Genomic DNA, 16,730 nt, shown 5'->3' with positions numbered 1-16,730 from the left:
ATGTAGAAAATACAGCTTCTTTAATAAATGGTGCTGGGCAAAATAGATATCTATCTGGAAAAGAGTGAAACTATATTCTTATCTCTCTCCATTCACAAGAGTCAACTCCAAATGGACCAAAGACCTTACCATAGACCTGAGACTCTGAAACAATAAGAGAAATGGCGGAACATATAGGCTCAGGCAAGGACTTTCTGAATAGGACTCCACTTGTTCAGGAAAGAAGACCACTAATCAAACAACGGGACCTCATGAAACTAAAAAGCCTTTGTATAGCAAAGGACAGTTAGCTGAGCAAAGAGGAAGCATATAGAATGGGCAGAAATCTTTTTCAGCTATGTACCTGACAAGATTAATATCTAAAATATACAAAGATCTCAAAAACTAAATAGTAAGAAATAACCAAAACAAAAATATAAGTGTGCTATAGAATTGGGTAGAAAGTTCTTAAATGAAGAAAGATAAATGGCCAATAAACTTCTACAAACATTCTATATCCTTAGTCATCAGGTAAATGCAAATCAAAACTTTTTTGAGAGTCCTTCTCATTCTGGTTAGAATTCTATAATCAAAAAAAATATCAAATAACAGTAAAGGTTGGCAAGTATGTGTGGAAAGAGGAACCCTTCCCTCTACACTGGTGGTAGGATGCACCCATTATGGAAATCAGTATGGAGGTTCCTGAGGCAGCTAAAAATAGGTCTACCCTATGACCCAGCTATATTGCTCCTTGGCATATTCACTAAGGACTCTATACTTTACTGAAGAGATACTTGGTAATCTATGTTTATTGTACTTCTACTCTCAATAGCTAGGAAGTGGAATTAGCCTAAATGCCTGCCAACTGATGGATGGATAATGAAGAAGTGGTACACATACATAATGAGTTTTATTCATCTGTAAAAATGAAATCATAAAATTCACAGGAAAATGGATAGATCTGAAAAGGTTATAGTAAGTGAGGTAAACCAGGCTCAGAAAGTAATATGCCGTATGTTTTGTCTCATATGAGTAGGCTAACTTCAGATTTTTACATTTGTATGTGAATTGAGTAACAGTCAGTAAAACAGGCCAGGAAGCTAGAAATGGTCACAAGGGAGGGAGGAGTTAGCAGGGCATAAAGGTAGGCTCAGGGATGATGTAGAGGAGAAGAGGAGGTGGGAAGAAAGGTAATGGCTTAGTGGTTAAGGTGCTTGCCTGCAAAGACAAAGGACCCAGGTTCAATTCCCCAGGACCCACATAAACTAGATGTACAAGGGGGTGCATGTGTCTGGAGTTCATCATTTTTAGTGGCTGGATGCCCTGGTGTGGCCATTCTCTCTCTTTCTCTCCCCTTCTCTCCCTCTCTCTCTCTCTCTCTCTCTCTCTCTCTCTCTGCCTCTTTCTCTCAGATAAATAAATTTTTAAAAAGATACTGTGAATATGCCATATGGAAACCTACTTCTTTACTAGCTTATATATGCATATATTATAGACAATATACATGTATATATATATGCATAAAATAAATTACATATAAGAATATATGTTAAACAAAGAGAGAGTTTAGATAGAAGTATCCTTTGGGAGTGGACAATGCTATGCCCAAAGCCATATACTGTTACAGGAGAATTTCAGTGTGAGGGAGAGGTAGGTTACTTTCCAATGAGTTGTTGGTCAGGGAGCCTCCTGTTGCCTCAAAACCATACATTCTACTGCCAATGCTGTTTGTTGCCCACCAGAACTAGATGGTAAGACTTGGTTGCTGAAGTTACCATTTGCTCAGGCTGCAGGACACTAAATCAAACTAGAATTTTGCTAGAAGTCTGTTGACTAGCTGTCATAGTGGTGGAAAGTGCTATGCAGCCTGCTCAGGGAGAAAAATCATCAATGGTCTTAACAAGCAGTGGACCCTATAAGCTACATGGTTGGCCAGCCAGGAAACATGTAGCAACTGGTGCAATAGTGGCATGTATGTTATGGAAGAAACCAACTGCTGTGACTGGATTTGAAACTAGCTCCAGGGAGGCAATTCAAGACTGGTTCTAAAGCCTAGTCAAAAGCCTATGGCTGGGGGCCATAAGTCCTGGGGAAGCTCCTACAGTACTCTGAATAAGCAGATATATTATGCCCACCAAATTACCCACTAAATATTTGTGTTTATGCCCATAGATTTATGCTGCTCTCAATTTTGGTTAGAGAATCTCTTTTCAGATATCAATGACTAATGGGGAGACTTACAACTCATCAATATGCCAAGAAGTCACAGTTGAATGTTCAGCATTAACTGAGACATCACTAGCATATCTTCCAAGGCTCAGAGACCATTGTGGAAGAGATGGCAGAAAGAATGTAAGAGCCAAAGGAGAAGGGGTGTAGTGTTTTGAAATACTGTCTTCTAGACACAAAGTAACCATCACATTCATGACTTCTGATGCTACCTACATGAAACCTGCCTAATATGAGGGAAAAAAAATTTATGGCATCAAAACAGAAGAGAGGGGACTGGAGATATGGCTTATCAATTAAGGCACTTGCCTGCAAAGCCAAAGGACCCAGGTTTGAATCCCTAGTACCCACATAAAGCTAGATGCACAAGATAGCACATGCATTCGGAGTTTATTTGCAGTGACTAGAGGATGTGTTGTGCCCATTCTCTCTCTCTCTCTCAAATAAATAAATGAAATATTTAAAAATACTTTTTCAAAAATAGGTGAGGGACAAGTTGTAAAGAAGAATGAATTTTGCTGAGTGTGGGCAGAGGAGGTGGGAACAAAAGAGGGTAGTGGGACAGGATTATCATCAGGGTCATTGCATATATGTATGGAAGTTGTCCTTAAAAAGTTAAAATTTGGGGGCTGGAGAGATGGCTTAGCGGTTAAGCGCTTGCCTGTGAAGCCTAAGGACCCCAGTTCGAGGCTCGGTTCCCCAGGTCCCACGTTAGCCAGATGCACAAGGGGGCGCACGTGTCTGGAGTTCGTTTGCAGAGGCTGGAAGCCCTGGCGCGCCCATTCTCTCTCTCTCCCTCTGTCTTTCTCTCTGTGTCTGTCGCTCTCAAATAAATAAATTAATTAATTTTAAAAAAAAAAGTTAAAATTTGGGCTGGAGAGATGGCTTAGTGGTTAAGCACGTGCCTGTGAAGCCTAAGGACCCCGGTTCGAGGATCAATTCCCCAGGACCCACATAAGCCAGATGCCCAAGGTGGCACATGCATCTGGAGTTTGGAGTTGGTTTGCAATGGTTGGAGGCCCTGGCATGCCCATTCTCTCTCTCTCCTTCTTTCTTTCTCTCTCTCAAATAAATAAATAAAAATAAAATGCCAAAATTTTTTTTAAAGTTAAAATTTAACAAAATAAACATTAAGAAAATAAATGCATATGTGGAAACTTTCATAGTTATGGGTAACAGTCTATTATGGGAAACTGAGGCACACAGGACTGGCACCAGAGATAGAGTGAAGAATCAGGATGAATGGTTTTTATCACATCGACATGGGCCCAGGGGAATCTCTCCAAAACCTGAGCACTGAGCTCTGTTGGCCCAGTGTTTTTGCCTTGAAGAAAAATTGTAATTTCTTACAATATGTGATATTTTAAATATTAAGGCTTATTTCTGCTAATATCTTCCCACTGAAATTGGGAATCTCTATGTCTGCATATAGACCTAAGAAACATTCATTCTCTTCCTATTTATTATTTGGGGGGTTAAGCTTATCCTTAGGCTTTTTCGGTATTTACTTTTTAAACAAAATTATTGACAACTACTATACTTACAATGACCCATGATATTTCCCTCCCCTCCCCCACTATCCCCTTCATAAGCCTGCTCTCAATCATAACCCTCCCTCTCTCCATTAGGCTCTCTTTTAATTTGATGTCATCATCTTTTGCTCCTATTATGAGGGTCTTGTGTAGGTATTGCTAGGCACTGTGAGATTTTGGATATCAAGGCCAATTTCTGTCTGGACAGTTGTATGTAAGGAGTGGTACCCTTCCTTTGGCTCTTACATTTTTTCTGCCACCTTTTCTGCAATGCACACTGATCCTTGGAGGGTGTGAGAAGTTTCAGTGTTGGACACTCCTCCATCCCTTCTTCTCAGCACTGTGTTGCCTTTTGGGTCATCCCAGTGGTCATCACCATCTGAAAAGAGAAGCTTCTTTAGCCAGAAGTGAGATTAGCATTAATATATGAATATGAACACTAAGTGTAGTGCTTTCAGGGCAATTTGGTGTGAATAATATATGTATTTCTCCAGAAAATAGGAGGATTTGTACCCCTAAGACTCATAACCTCCCTGCCATAGGCTTTTGACTAGGTTTTCAGTACCAGGCATGTATTCCCTCCCATAGTGTGGGCCTTCAGTTCAATTAGAGAGCAGCTGGTTTCCCCTAGAGAAGACATGTCACTATTGCACACATTCAGTCATTTGGCCTGTCTGGCCAAACTTGGGGCTTCCAGTGTCCACTGGTTTCACCACTGATGACTTCTGTCTCCCATAAGGCTGCATGCAGTACAGTTTTTTCCAGCTCTCAGTTGGCTGGTCTTCACGGAGGAGATTATCTGCTCATCACCAGTTTGATTTCTCAATGACTATATTCAGCAATGGAGTCTTAACATATCTTTCTCAAGGGAAACCAAGAGCCTTAGCAATAGTCTGTAATGTTTTAGAGGCAACAGGGATCTCCCTGGCCAGCAAGTCACTGGATGGTATCTGATTTTTGGCACTAAAGGTTTTCTAGTAACAATTTATGGCTTCTGGATATGCCATTATTCAAAAAAGTAGGTTTTCAGGGGCTAGAGAGATGGCTTAGTGGTCAAGCACTGGCCTGTGAAGCCTACAGACCCAGGTTTGATTCTCCAGGTTGCACGTAAGCCAGATGCACATGGTAGTGCATGTGTTTGGAGTTCACTTGCAGTGGCTAGAGGCCCTGGAACACCCATTCTTTCTCTATCTGCCTCTTTCTCTCTCTGTCACTCTCAAATAAATAAATAAAAATAAATAGAAAAAATTATTTTAAAAAGTAAGTTTTCATATGTCTTATTCAGAATATCTTGAATTTCGATTGACCCTCCCCACACCTGGTACTTCTTTTACTTAATCTCTTCCCCTAACCTTGCTTAGACCTTTCCCCTCCCTGTATTCTGTTCTTCTACTTATATAAAATACCATCCCCTTAAGTCCGTCTCTCTCCTCCCTCCCTTATAGACTTTTTCTAGCTTACTGGCCTCTGCTACCAATTTTTGGTTCCAGCTTACACACAAGTCTATACATTTGTAGCTAGGATACACATATGAGAGGGAACATGTGAGGTTTGGCTTTCTGGTCCTGTGTTACTTCACCTAATATAATCCTTTCCAGATCCATCCATTTCCCTGAAAATTTCATTTTTCTTTACTGCTGAATAGAACTCCATTGTGTAAATGCACCACATCTTTATTATCCATTCATCTGTGGAGGGACATCTAGGCTGGTTCCATCTCCTAGCTGTTGTGAATAGAGCAGCAATAAACATGGTTATGCAAGTATCTCTAAGGTAGTGAGAAGAGTCATTAGGATTCATGACTAGAAGTACTATAGCTATCTCATATGGTAAATCTAATTTTTTTCACTTTTCATTTATTTATTTATTTAATTGACAACTTCCTTGATTGTAAATAAGGCCCATGGTAATTAACTTCCTCCCACCATTTTCTTCTTTGAAACTCCACTCTCCATCATGTCCCCTTTCCCTCTCAATCAGTCTCTCTTTTATTTTGATGTCATGATCTTTTCTTCCTATTGTGATTGTCTTGTGTAGGTAGTGTCAAGCACTGTGAGGTCATGGATATCCAGGCCATTTTGTGTCTGGACGGGCAGGTTGTAAGGAGTCCTACCCTTCCTTTGGCTCTTACATTATTTCTCCCACCTCTTCCACAATGGACCCTGAGTCTTGTAAGTTATGATAGAGATATTGCAGTGTTGAGCACTCCTCTGTAACTTCTCAGCACCTTGGTGCCTTTTGAGTCATCCCAAGATGATTGCCATCTGAAAAGAGAAGCTTCTATAACTAAAAATGAGAGTAGCATTAAGATATGGGTATGAACATTAAGAGAAATGCTTACTGGGCAATTTGGTGAGCATTGTATATACATTTAGCCAGACAGCAGCAGACATTACACCCATAGGCCTCATGACTACGCCTAATGTAGGTTTTCAGTGTCAGGGATGTATTCCCTCCCATGGAGCAGGCTTTCAGTCCAATTAAGGGCCAGTTCTTTCCCCTATAATAGATGTGACACTATTGCACCCATTGGCTCATTTGGCCTGGCTGGCAAAACATAAGGCTTTCAGTGTCCACTGCTGAGTATCTTCACTGGTGATTTCTCTCTGCCATTGAACTGCATGCAGCATGGCTTTATCCAGCTTTCTGTCAGCTGGTCTACATGGAGGAGGTTTTCAGCTCAGCTCCAGTAGGATTTCTCAATGAGTTTGCACCCTAAGTATGTGGAGTCTTCAGCAATAGGTTCTTACCATCTATTCTTGGTGGGAAACCAAGGGCCTAAGTAATGGCCTGTAATGTTTTGGGGGCATCAGTGACCTCCCCAGCCAACAACTCACTGGAAGGTATCCCATCCCTGGCATTGAAAATTTTCTAGTAACAATGTATGGCTCCTTCGTGTTCCATTGTCCAAAAATGGAGTATTCTATATGAATTATTTATATCCTCTTAGATTTTGATTAGCTCTCCCTCTACCTTTTCTTTACTAAATCTTTCCCCCTGACCTCACTTAGGCCTTTTCACCCCCATTAATCTGTTCTACTTACATATATACAATACCATCCTATTAAGTGCCCCCCCCCTTCCTATTCCCTTTATATCTCCTTTCTACTTACTGGCCTCTGCTACTGAGTTTTCTTCCTACTCACATGGAAGTTCAGTCATTTGTAGCTAGGATCCACATATGATAGAGAACATGCTATGTTTGGCTTTCTGAGCCTGGGTTACCTCACTTAGAATAATCCTTTCCAGATCCATCATTTTCCTGCAAATTTCATGACTTCATTTTTCTTTACCACTGAGTAGAACTCCATTGTGTAAATGTGCCACATATTCATTATCCACTCATCAGTTGGGGGATGTCTAGGCTGGTTTCATTTCCTAGCTATTGTGAATAGAGCAGTAATAAACATGCTTGAGCAAGTATCTCTAAGATAACGAGATGAGTCCTTAGGATTTATGCCTAGGAGTGGTATAGTTGGGTCATATGGTAGATCTACTTTTAGCTGTCTCAGGAACCTCCACACTGATTTCCACAATGGCTGGACCAGATTGCATTCCCACCAGCAGTGAAGAGGGGTTCCTCTTTTTCTATATCCTCACCAGTATTTACAGTCATTTGTTTTCATGATGGTAGCCAATGTGATAAGAGTGAAATGGAATCTCAGTGTAGTTTTAATCTGCATTTCCCTGATGGCTAGGGATGTAGAACATTGTTTTAGATGTTTATATGCCAACTGTATTTCTTCTAGCCCATTTTAAAATTAAGTTGTTTGGTTTCCTATTATTTGAATTCTTTGAATATCCTAGATATTAATCCTCTGTCATATATATAGCTGACAAAGATTTTTTCCCATTCTGTAGGTTGCTTCTTTGCTCTACTCACAGTGTGTTTTGCCATACAAAAGCTTTGTAATGTTACGAAGCTCCAGCAGGTCATCTGTGGTTTTATTGCCTGAGTAATTGGGGTTATATTCAGAAAGTCTTTGCCATGACCAATATGTTGAAGAGTTTCCCCTACTTTTTCCTAAAACAGTTTCAGTGTTTCAGGTCTAATATTAAGTTGCTTGATCCATTTTGACATAATTTTTGTGCATAGAGAGAGATAAGTATCTATTTTCATCCTTCTACATATACATATCCAGTTTTCCCAGCACCATTTGCTGAAGAGGCTATCTTTTCTCCAATAAGTATTTTTAGCATTTTTGTTGAATATAGGGTGGCTATATCTACCTAGACGTACGTCTTGTTCCTCTATTGTGTTCCATTGGTCTACATGTCTGTGTTTGTGCTAGTACCATGCTGTTTTTGTTACTATGGCTCTGTAGTATAGGTTAAAATCAGGTATGGTGATACCACAAGCCTTATTTTTGTTGCTCAAAATTGTTTCATATAGTCAAAGTTTTTTGTGTTTCCAAATGAATTTTTGGATTGTTTTTTCTTTTTCCATGAAGAATGCCATTGGAACTTTGATGGAGATGGCATTAAATGTGTATATTGCTTTTGGTAACATTGCCATTTTGACAATATTGATTCTTTCAATCCAAGAACAAGGATATTTTTGCATTTCTTGGTGTCTTCTGCAATTTTTTGCTTGAGTTTTTTAAAGTTTTCATTGTAGAGATCCTTCACTTCCTTAGTTAGGTTTATTCCAGGGTACTTTATTTATTTATTTATTTATTTATTTATTTATTTGATGCAATTGTGAGTGGGAGCAATTCTCTGATTTCATCCTCTGTGTGTTTGTTGTTAGCATATAGGAAGGCTACTAATTTATGTGTATTTATTTTGTATCCTGCTACATGGCTATAGGTGTTTATCTGCTCTAAGTTAGCTTGTAGAGTCCTTAGGGTCCTTTATGTATAGAATCATGTCATCTGCAAATAATGATAACTTGATCTCTTCCTTTCCAATTTATATCCTTTTATGTGTGTGTCTTGCCTTTTTGCTATGGCTAAGATTTCCAGTACTATATTAAATAAAAGTGGGGACAGTAGACACCCTTGTCTTGTTCCTGATTTTAGTGGAAAAGATTCATGTTTTTCTTCATTTAGTATTATGTTGCCTGTAGGCTTGCCATAAACGGCATTTATTATGTTGAGATATGTTCCTTCTATTCCCAATCTCTGTAGGACTTTTATCATGAAGGGATGTTGGATTTTATCAAATTCTTTTTCTGCATCTAATGAGATGATCATGTGATTTTTGTCCTTCAGTTCATTTCTATAATGTATCACATTTATCAATTTGCATATGTTGAACCATCTCTGCATCTCTTGGATAAAAGCTAGTTGGTCAGGTGAATGATCTTTCTGATATACTCTTGTATTCTGTTTGCTAATTTTTTTTTTTTTTTTTGCATCTCTGTTCATGAGGGAGATTTGTCTGCAGTTTTCTTTTTTTGTTCTATCATTTTTTTTTTTTTTTGAGGTAGGGTCTCATATTAGTTCAGGCTGACATGGAACTCACTATATAGTCTCAGGGTGGCCTTGAACTCACAGCGATCCTCCCACCTCTGCCTCCCCAGTGCTGGGATTAAAGGCATGTGCCACCATGAACAGCTTGTTCTATCTTTACCTGGTTTTTATATCAGGATGATCCTGGCTTCATAGAAGGAGTTTGGTAGGATTCCTTTTTTTCCTATTTTATGTAAAAGTTTAAGAAGCACTGGTGTTAGTTTTTCCATGAAGGTCTGATAAAATTCACCAGTGAATCCATCTAGGCCTTGACATTTTTCTTTTCTTTTGTTTTTGGTTGGAAGACCTGGAATTCACTATGTAGTCTCAGGCTGGACTTAAACTCATGGCAATTCTCTCACCTCTGCTCCAAAGCTGGGATTATATGCATGCAACACCATGCCTGGCTTTTTTCTCCTTTTTCCTGGATGTTTTTTATTTTATTTTATTTTTTTGGTTTTTCGAGGTAGGGTCTCACTGTGGTCCAGGCTGACCTGGAATAAACTCTGTAGTCTCAGCGTGGCCTTGAACTCACGGCGATCCTCCTACCTCTGCCTCCCGAGTGCTGGGATTAAAGGCGTGCGCCACCACGCCCGGCTTCTGGATGTTTTTTTAGTTGGGAGATGTTTCTGGTTGGTGTTCTAAGGGATTCCTGTATCTGCATTGGCACCTCTTCCCCAATTTGTGGGAAGTATTCTTCTGTGATTTTGTTGAAGATGCCTACTATGCCTTTGGAGTGAAATTCTTCTCCTTCTACTATACCCTGAATTCTTATGTTTGATCTTTTCATAGTGTGCCGAATATCTTGAAATTCCCATTCATACTTTTCTATTACTTTGTCTTTCTCTTTGATGGACTGTATTAGATCTGACACCTGGCCTTCTAGCTTAGATATTATGTCCTCTCCTTCATCCATTCTACTGGTGAGACTTTCTACAGAGTTTTTTATTTCATTAACTGTGTTTTTTATTGCTAGTAATTCTGACTGGTTTTTCTTTATTATTTCTATTTCCTTATTTATGTCTTGTATTGCCTTCTTTATTTCATTAAATTGGTGTCCTGTATCTTCTTTGATTCCTTTGATTTCCTCTTTCATTCCTTTGATTTCTTCTTTGACTTCTTTGAACATATTTACAATCATTCTTTTGAAATCTTTCTCAGGCATTTCCTCTAACTTGTTCTCACTGTAGGTCATTCATGATATATTAATACTTTTTGATGAACTTATATTGTCTTGATTTTTGTTTGCTTGTGACCTATCTAATTTCTTCATATAGTCACTTAAAGCTATAAATTTCCCTCTTAGAACTGCCTTCATTGTGTCCCAAAGGTTTTGGTATGTTGTGTTCTCATTATCATTTGACTCTATGAATTTTTTGATTTTCTTCTTGATTTCTTCATTGGCCCATTCATCATTTATTAGTGTATTGTTTAGTTTCCTTGATTTTGTGTATGCTCTATAGCTTTTCTTGCTATTGATTTGTAGTTTGATCTCAATATGATCAGATACAGTGTAAGGAATTATTGGCAATTTTCCTTTATTTGTTAATATTTGTTTTGTGTCTGAATATATGGTCTATTTTAAAGAATGTTTCATGTGCTGCTGAAAAGAATGTGTATTCTGCAGCATTTGGATGAAATTTCCTGTATATATCTGTTAGGTACATTTGTTCTATGACCTCATTTAATCAAGATGCATCTCTGTTTAGTTTTTTCCCAGGATGACCTGTCAATTGATGAGGGTGGGCTGTTGAAGTCACCCACTACAACTGTGTTTGGTATTATCTTAGTTCTAGTAGTGTTTGTTTGATGAAGATTGGAGTCCCCATGTTAGGTGCATATATGTTTAGGATTGTAAAGTCCTCCTGTTAGAATATGCCTTTAATTAATGTAAAGTGACCTTCCTTATCTTTCCTAAATAATGTTAGTCTGAAGTCTACCCTGTCAGATACTAGGATAGGAACACCTGCTTGCTTTCTAGGCCCATTTTCTTGAAATACATTTTTCCAACTTTTCACCCTATGATACTGTTGGGAGCTATGAATTAAACCTCAGCCATGTTAACAGAAACTGCCATATAGCAGGTTAAGTTTCTACTTCCTCACCTAATATTCAACTACCAGAAACAATGGGATCGTACACCTGGCTGAACACTCCCCCATCCTGCCGGTAGCTGATGAAGAAACAAAGTCATTGTGGTTTAACCAGTAACTCTGTGATCTTTGCCCTAACCACGTCCCCTTCCCCCTACAACTCCTTGTCCTGACCATGCCCCCTTCCCCCTAAAACCCTATATAAACCTACATGTAAAAATAAAATCTTGAGGCCTTGACAAACACCTAGCATGGTCTCCTTCTTGTGTCTGTTTATCTTTTCCCACTCAGGTTAACTTTTCCTCAGGTCCTTGTTCAACTCCCCACTGGCCGTGGCAAGTGGCGCCCAAACGTGGGGCTCAAGGTATGAAGTGTGACCTGGTTGTTGCTCAAGTGGACTGCCGTCCCAGCCATTGGACCACCACCCCAACAGGGGTGATTGAAGGTTGGCATAGATCACTACAGGCAATACACCTGTAATACAGATCTGCTCTGTGATCACCACAGAAAAACCCACCTGTGATACAGATCTGCTAAGGTAAGGCAAGTGATGCAGACTTCTAGGCAAACCATTTAAAGACTATTTGGTCAGATTTGAAAGACACAAGAACCGCGGGATTTCTTTTTGCACGTCTTTTCCTCCTTTAACTTTTGGTTTGCGCCATTGCCTGGAATTGCAACATAGCGACAGGGCAACTGAAGCCTCTTGGACAGGGCTACCCTCTGGCATTGGCTGAAGGCCCCTAGCTCCCTGTGCAAATCCCAACAGTCCATTCAGGTGTTGGAAAAGACCTCCTATCTAGCTTCTCTTCCTACCAATTAACCTGGTTATGCTACAGCCAGTAAATGCCCTTAGGGTGGCTGACAGATTCTTAAATTTGTGGACAGGCTTTCATCAATCCCACTGGGGAATCCCCATGCCAGTTCTCTGACCAGGAATGTTGCCCTCCAGTCTTACCGTTTCTCCTCTTTCCTTTTCTATCATGGGACAGACCCTAAGTAAGCACAATTGTTGAAGGGCTTAAAACTTCTCTCAAGACACAAGGAACATGGTTTAAGAAAAAAGATGTAGCAAAGAGTAAAAAAGGAGCTAATTGTCATAGTAAAAGATATTTTCAAAGCACATGGAATTGAGATTGCTTCAAGTTCTTTAAGCAAATTTTGTAATTTTATCAGAAGAATATGTTCTTTTTATATGTGTGTGTGCATGTGTTTATGTGTGCTCATTGTGCTTGCTAGTCGTGTCATATTTGTGATTGTTTGTGACTAAGGAGATGAGAGGGACGCAGGTGACACCCCTTTCACTTCTAGAGTATGATTTCAAAAAACATCAAAGACCTAAGCATAGAAATTAAAAAGGAAAAGTTAAATGTCTTTTGCAGGAGTGAATTTGCCAGATATTTGTTCTAGGTCAAGTTCACCTTACATAGAGGATTATTTTTTTTTAACATTTTTTTTATTAATTTTTTTTAAATTTATTTGAGAGTGACAGACACAGAGAGAAAGACAGATAGAGGGATAGAGAGAGAATGGGCGTGCCAGGGCTTCCAGCCTCTGCAAACGAACTCCAGACGCGTGCGCCCCCTTGTGCATCTGGCTAACGTGGGACCTGGGGAACTGAGCCTCGAACCGGGGTCCTTAGGCTTCACAGGCAAGCGCTTAACCACTAAACCATCTCTCCAGCCCACATAGAGGATTATTAAAAACAACAAAACTTCTTCTAAAGAGGTAACTTATAATTTGTCATATATTTTTTAAAAGATTGTAATGACCCATTATTATAAATAAAATCATGTCTTTTGTATGTCAACAGATTAAAGCCATTAAGATGCAGCCTTTACAGGTCCATTATCACAGACTGGAGCTGGCGGATTGAGGCGTTGTCACTGAAGACCTACCACCTACAGCTGTCACTCTCCCTTGATCTTACATTCTGTACTCATTTACTATACTTACATACATTCTGTACTCATTTACTATACTGCTGTCCTCTACACCTTTGCTATCACTGTGGTCTACCTGTCATGGCCAAATAGCTACCCCTCCTATGGGAGCTGCATGAGGATCCAGACATATGCATGTCTGCTCACAATGAAATGAGTGAGATATGGGCACCTACATGGGTGTGAGGCAAAGCACTGCAAGGGAAGGTCCCTATCTGACCACTTCTGGATTCCCTGAGAGGTATACCTGGCTTGCATGGAGGTTGGTGCCATAACTGTTATCACTAAGGCTGTGCCTCACTCTCTGGCCACATAGGCCCTGCCTCCCCTACCCTAAAGGTACCAAGGGCCAAATATTGTGGGAAAAAGACATCCCATGGGAGAAGTTGGGCCCCTACTCTCCCAGTTTGTTAATGCCCACCACTGCAAAGTGGGCCTCCCCCTCTTCTTGTATAAAAGAAAGGAGGAGATGTTAGGAGCTATGAACCAAACCTCGTCCATGTTAACAGAAACCGCCATATAGCAAGTTAAGTTTCTACTTCCTCACCTAATATTCAACTACCAGAAACAATGGGATCATACACGAGGCTGAACACTCCCCCATCCTGCCAGTAGCTGATGAAGAAACAAAGTCATTGTGGTTTAACCAGTAACTCTGATCTTTGCCTTAATCACATCCCCTTCCCCCTACAACCCTATATAAACCTACATGTAAAAATAAAATCTCTAGGCCTTGACAAATACCTAGCATGGTCTCCTTCTTGTGTCTGTTTGTCTTTTCCCACTCAGGTTAACTTCTCCTTGGGTCCTTGTTCAACTCCCCTCTGGCCGGGGCATGATACTGTCCATCCTTTGTAGAAAGGTGGGTTTCTTGGAGGCAACAAATTGAAGGATCCTGCTTTTTAACTAAGTCTTCAAACGTATGTCTTTTGATTGGGGCATTGAGGCCATTGATATTAAGAGTTATTATTGAAAGGCATGTGTTTATCTTTGCCATTTTTCTTGTTTTGTAGCTCTTCCAGTTTTACCTTTGCTTTCTTGTATTAACTAGTATTTGAGCATGGTTTGTTTTTTCCAGGTTCATTATATGTGTGCTTTTCTTTCTCTTCAGCATGGAGGACCCTTTCAAGTATTTTTCATAGAGCTGGTTTGGTCTTCAAATATTCCTTTAGCCTGCTTTTATTGTGGAATGAATGTCCTTATTTCTTCATCTATTTGAATAGATAGCTTTGCAGGATAAATTATCCTTGGTTGATAGTTGTTATCTTTCAGAACTTGGGATACATCACTCCAAGCCCTTCTGGCTTTTAAAGTTTGAGTTGAGTAATCTGATGGGCTTGCCTTTGCATGTAATTTCATTTTTCTCTCTGACTGCTTTCAATATATTTTCTTTGGTTTGTATGTTTGGTAGTTTGATTATAATATGGCATGGAGAGGTTCTTTCCAGATTTTGTCTTTTTGGTGTGCTAAAGGCTTCCTGAATCTGCATTGTCATCCCTTTCCCAGTTTTGGGGAAGTTTTCTTCTATGATGTTGTTGAAAATGCCTACTCTGCCTTTGGAGTAAAATTCTTCTCCTTCTACTATGCCCTGAATTCTTATGTTTGATCTTTTTATAGTGTCCTGAATATCTTGAAATTCCCATTCACACTTTCCTACTAGTTTGTCTTTCTCTTTGTTGGACTGTATTAGATCTGCCACCTGGTCTTCTAGTTTAGATATTCTGTCCTTTCGTTCATCTATTCCACGAGTGAGATTTTCTACAGAGATTTTTATTTCATTGACTGTATTCTTCGTTGTTACTAATTCTGACTTGTTTTTATTTATTATTTCTGTTTCCTTATTTATGTCTTGTACTGATCTCCTTATTTCATTACATTGGTTTCCTATATCTTCTTTGATTACTTTGATTTCCTCTTTCATTCCTTTGATTTCCTCTTTGATTTCTTTGAACATGTTTATAATTGTTCTTTTGAAATCTTCCTCAGGCATTTACTCTAAACCAGTCTCACTTGAGGTCATTTCTGTTGCATTAATACTTTTTGGCAGATTTATATCATCTTGACTTTTTATGTTTCTTGTGTTATAAGGTAGCAATTTTTGTATCTTGGATTAATTGGTTTTTTAATTAGCTGCAGTATTATTAGATGTATCAGTCAATCTGATGTTATGTATCTTCTAGGTAGGACCTTAAGGTGCTAGGTGTTGTTCTTAAGACTCTCAGAGTAACTACAAAAGTGACCGTAGATACTGGGTTTGCTTCCTATGAAAGCCTTCAAGTAGGCTGAGTGGAACAAAATACAGGCAGATTCTAAAATTTAACTTAAAAAAGGACACATTCAATGAAAAATCACACAGAGTATTTATGCAAGAGTAGATAGTATGACAACAAGATCCTCTAAGTCACAGTCCCTTAGAATGTGTGTTGCCCCACACCCTTAATTCTGTCAACTAGTAGGCTAAGATTTCTGGTTTGCTGAGGATTCCAAGTAAGACACTTCCCTAACAAATGACAAAAGAGGAAACAAAGTCACTATAAATCAGGAAGCAACAAATGACAAGCCTAAAATGTAGTATTTTTAAAGAATGACAAATCCAACCACCCATCAGATTTAACATATAATTTATCCTGACATGGAAGGTGCTATTACTATTTCTGATTCAAGCCTATATACCAGGCTTATTTGGCGGGTACTGACTTGGTGTAATCCTAGTTACCATTTGGGATGGTTTTCATCTCAATTGTGCTACGATCCTGCTTGGGACACTCTTTGATGCTCTGTGGACTCAGGTAGGCTTGCTTCATCACTGGATTGCTACTCTGACCACCTGTTCCGGGTGTTGTGTAGGTGGGGTCTCTTCCCTTCATCTTTAGTGTTTTCTGGCACTTGTGCTGGCAGTGGGGGAGGGGAGGCTGTGGATGACTGCTGAGGTTATCCCGCTCGTCCTTATGATCCTCTTCCTCATGAAATGCTCTGTTGGTCTCTGTCATCCTCCCTTCACATTTCTTGAGTTTGTGAGGAAGCTGGTGTGAGTGGAGAATCCTCTCACCTTGCTCCTCCTGTGGCTCAGGCTGAGCCTTATGGCTGTGGCCACTTGGACCTGGTTCTGCCACTGCTGGAGCACTACTATCTGCTTGGGTATAGATACTCTGAATGTCTCCTACTTCTTTGCTGCAGTTGATAATTTGTTTTCTTTTCTTTTTTTTTTCTTTTTTTTTTTTTGTTTGTTTTTTTGAGATAGGGTCTCACTCTAGCCCAGGCTGACCTGGAATTCACTATGGAGTCTCAGGGTGGCCTCAAACTCATGGAAATCCTCCTACCTCTGCCTCCTGAGTGCTGAGATTAAAGGCATGCGCCACCACGCCCGGCTCATTGAACACTTTTTAAGATTTTTTTATGCCATTTGTATTTCTTCTTTTGGGAACTCTCTATTTAGTTACATAGCCTATTTTTAAAATTAAGTTGTATGATTTCTTATTCTATTTTTTGAGTTCTTTGTAT

The 16,730-nt window shown here is 39.5% G+C and overlaps 1 long non-coding RNA gene across 1 annotated transcript in view; it reads left to right on the top strand.

Moving 5' to 3' along the window:
- Positions 1-13,156, top strand: part of LOC123464128 — a 67,024-nt gene extending 53,868 nt beyond the window's left edge. The window contains exons 3-4 of the long non-coding RNA XR_006639376.1: positions 11,578-11,824; positions 13,100-13,156. This is a non-coding gene — a long non-coding RNA (uncharacterized LOC123464128). The remainder of the gene's footprint in view (positions 1-11,577; positions 11,825-13,099) is intronic.
- Positions 13,157-16,730: the final 3,574 nt, after the last annotated feature.

The sequence above is a fragment of the Jaculus jaculus genome, chromosome 1 (genome assembly GCF_020740685.1).
Source record: "Jaculus jaculus isolate mJacJac1 chromosome 1, mJacJac1.mat.Y.cur, whole genome shotgun sequence".
NCBI lineage: Eukaryota > Metazoa > Chordata > Mammalia > Rodentia > Dipodidae > Jaculus > Jaculus jaculus.
This window is presented reverse-complemented; position numbering and strand designations above follow the sequence as displayed.